Here is a 4,444-nt window from a genome sequence, read left to right as displayed (position 1 = left end):
TATATATATATATATATATATATATATATATATATATATATATATATATATATATATATATATATATATATATATTCAGATATATATACTGTATATATATATATATATATATATATATATATATATATATATATATATATATATATATATATATATATATATATATATATATATATATATATATATATAAGGTAGTAGGTTTGCCAGGGCACCAGCCACCCATTGAGATACTACCACTAGAGAGTTATGGTGTCTTTGACTGGCCAGACAGTACTACATTGGAACCTTTTCTATAGTTACGGTTCATTTTCCCTTTACCTACACACACACCCAAACCCAATTGTTTAGCCTATTCTTTACATATTCTCCTCTGCCCTCATACGACTGACTACACAGAGATTGCCTAACAATTTTTACTCTCTCAAGGGGTTACTTAATGCAGTGTATTAGTTCAGTGGCTACTTTCCTTTAGGTAAGGGTAGAAGAGACTTTTCAGCTATGGTAAGCAGCTCTTCTATGTGGAGAAGACTGCAAAATCAATACACTGTTCTCTAGTCTTGGGTAGTGCCATAGCCTCTGTACCATGGTCTTCAACTGTCTTGGGTTAGAGTTCTCTTGCTTGATGGTACACCCGGGCACAGTATTCTATCTCTTCTTTTTCTTTTGTTAAAGTTTTTATCGTTGATATAGGAGATTTTTATTTTAGTGTTACTGTTCTTAAAATATTTTATTTTTCCTTGTTTCCTCTCCTCACTGGGCTATTTTCTCTATTAGAGACCCTGGGCTTATAGCATTCTGCGCGTTTCTAAATAGGATTTTAGCTTAGCAAGTAATAATAAAAATATTAATAATATATATATATATATATATATATATATATATATATATATATATATATATATATATATATATATATATATATATATATATATATATATATATATATATATATATATATATATATATATATATATATATATCATTATCATCATGTCTTCCCACGCCTATTGACGTAAATGGCCTCAGCTAGATTTCACCAGTCGTCTCTATCTTGAGCTTTTAAATCAATACTTATCTATTCATCATTTCCTACTTCATGCCTCATAGTACTCAGCCATGTACGTGTGGGTCTTTCAACTCTTTTAGTGCCTTGAGGAACCCAGTTAAAAACCTGGTGAACTTATCTCTCTTAGGGAGTGTGAAGAGCTTTGGCATTTAGTGAATTACTAGAATCATATCGATTAGTGAATAATGTCGACTGCACAACTACTTTAACTGAGCATACGCTAGACTTAGTTCTAAGTGATGAGATGAATAACATTGTATCTGATATGAAAGTTGAAGAGAAATTTACTATCTCCCCAATACACAAACTTATTACGTCTAGTTTACCTATACAAGAACATGCATTAGTAAAGAAAATAAACTTTAGACATAAATCAAATTTTTCTCCAACCACATTTATTGAATAAGTTACAAAGAAAATAAATGATGCTATCAACATTCCCTGTGATCAAGATGACCAACGTCTGTTAAGAGCTAAGTGTGCTAACTGTCTTATGACCACTTACAGTAAATTGAATAAAAGTGAATATGATACCATGTGCCCATCGATGGAAAAGACTATAACCGTAAAGGCAGATTCACACGACCCATTTTCTTTCCGACAGGCTGGCCAGGGTCTAACCGCTATTGAAATTATATACATTTACACGAGGCGTCCCCTGTCCGTTTACTCGTGCGCGGTTTTCACTGTTTACTTAGACTGTCACGTGAGGACCGAGTGAATTATGATAATTTTGACACTATAAGATGTTGGTTGATAACTGTGTTGATAAAATAAGTTATGCAACTTTATTATACTCTATGCACTATGGCTAGAATATTTAAGTTATGATAAACTCACCTGTTGAATTTCATTTACTGCTTCTCCAGTCATTTACCATATCTTTTCTTTATGTAAATTATTTCTACACATCTTGTTGGCCATGTCAAACATCTCATACCCTGAAAAATTTCAATTAACCTTCCATACATGGTGACAAAAACAACCTAACTCTAATTTCTATGACTCTAACAATCTATATTATGAGGAAAAGTTAGGGTTGTAAGCCACGAAACGAACGGGTACGTTACATGTCCTCGTTCACACGAAATATCATCCACCCGTTGGCTAACGGCCGTCAAACCGGCCGAGGTCTCTTGAAAAGAAAGCCGAGCCGATTCGGACGGCTGACGACCGAGGGCCGCTGTCAGCCTGACGGGTCGTGTAAACAGTTGCATTTGAATGCACGTAAGAAAGCCAAAGGCCGCTTAACCGACAGCCAGCCTGTCGAAAAGAAAACGGGTCGTATGAATCGGCCTTTAAAGACAAATCTCCATGGTTTGATGGAGAGACTTTGGTAAAAAGAGTAAAACAAGACATAAAGAAAGAAAGTGGAATAAGTTAAAAACTGAAAATACTTGGGTAGAATATAAAACTACTGCGAGTCAATATAACTACCTACTAAGAAGGAAAAAAAGTGAATACTCTAAGTAAAAGATCCTTGTAGCAGTAACAGACATAAATGAGTTATATCGTCTCCTGAATGGTATAATGGGAAATGTAAAAGAAAAGAAGCTACCTGATGGATACAGTGACCAGGAACTAGCAAACAATTTTCTAGTATTCTTTAAAAACTAAATTGAAAATATAACCAGGTAGTTTGTAAATAATCAACATCAGATTAATGATACACCAGGCACACAGACAAAATTGATTCAATACAACATAACTCAAGTTGACATCACCAGAATTATCAAGAGAGCAAAGAAAACAAACTGCGCGGTCGATCCTATGCCAATATCTGAAGTAATTGGAGAGAGAGACTTTTCTAGTCTAGCGGAAATAATAATGAGAATAGCAAATGCAAGCATTGATGTTTGTAAGGTTCCTAAATCTGAGAAAATGCTATAGTCACACTAGTTCAGAAAAATGCACTGGACTACCAGGAATTAAGCTCATATACACCTATTTCAAATCTATCCTTTGTCTCAAAAGTGCTTGAATATGTAATTCTTGAACAACTAGTCAGCCACTTAGAAGTAATAGAAGCTTTGCCTGACAACCAATCTGCTTACAGAAAACTATATTCTCCGTAGAGTATAGTTTTCTGTAAGCATGATGGATGAAAATAAATGTGGTATCCCAATACTGCTCAATCTTAGTGTTGTTTTGGATAGAGTGGTGCATGAACTGCTACTAAATGATCTACAGTCCATCAGCGTTGAAGATCAAGCCTTCGAATACCTAAAAGACTTCTTATTTGGTAGAAATCACTGCATACGAATTGGAAACTCTTATTCATCATATGAACCCTTAAACAGAGGGGTACCCCAGGGGAGTGAACTTGGCCAAATCTTATTCTGCATCTATACTATTGGTCTATCGAAAATGCTACAAAGGCATGGTGTGAAGTTTAAACTATTTGCAGATGACACACAACTTTACTTCTCCATAAATGATATACATGACACTACTGAAACTCTAAACCGAATCCTTGACAATGTTAGAGAATGGATGACACATAAACAACTAAAATTAAATGAGAACAAAACCGAATTCATGGTGGTGGGCAAGAGAAACAGCGTGAGAAACTTAGGTGATATTCAAATGAACAAAAATGATGACTTGGTGCCAATATCTAGTGAAGTTCGAGATCTACGTGTATTTCTTGACTGTAATCTGTCTCTAAATGCCCAAATAAATAATTTAAAGAAAACTACTGATTATAATCTAAGAAATAGTGCTTTTATAAAAAAAGTACCTGGACGAAAATTCTGTAATGAAACTTGTGATAAACTGTGTTGTTACCACGATTGACTACAGTACTGCAACTCTATATACTACAATTTACCAAAAGTGCAACTTAAGAAATTACAAAACATAATAAACAGAGGAGCAAAACTGATAAAAGGTGTCCCACCTAGAGAAAGGATCACCCCTATATTAATTGATTCACACTGGCTGCCAATTAAAGCGAGAATTGAATTTAAAATATGGACAATAACCCACCAAGTTATCACAACCGGGCATCCAAAATACTTGAGAGAATTGCTACATATTGCGCAGCCAACAAATCGTGTCGACACGAGAATAGTTACAGATGGCTTCAAACTGCTGGAACCCAGATATATGTCTACTTCAGGCTCCAGAGGACCAGAGCTTTTAAATATAAGGCCCCGAGACTATATGATAAGCTCCCACGAAACATTCGAATGATTGAAGATACAGTATTAAGGCTTTCAAGAGGAAACTGAAGACTTTCTTATGTCAACAGTCTTACAACAGTGATGATTTAACAGTAAATGAACAATACGCGATATGAAATGGTAAATACTTAGAACAAGGTAAAACGACAGCAGAGATCTTGTAGAGAGTAGGGTTCTCCTGCTGTATAGGACC

The sequence above is a fragment of the Palaemon carinicauda genome, chromosome 25 (genome assembly GCF_036898095.1).
Source record: "Palaemon carinicauda isolate YSFRI2023 chromosome 25, ASM3689809v2, whole genome shotgun sequence".
Taxonomy (NCBI): Eukaryota; Metazoa; Arthropoda; class Malacostraca; order Decapoda; family Palaemonidae; genus Palaemon; species Palaemon carinicauda.
Note: the sequence above shows the minus strand (reverse complement) of the source record.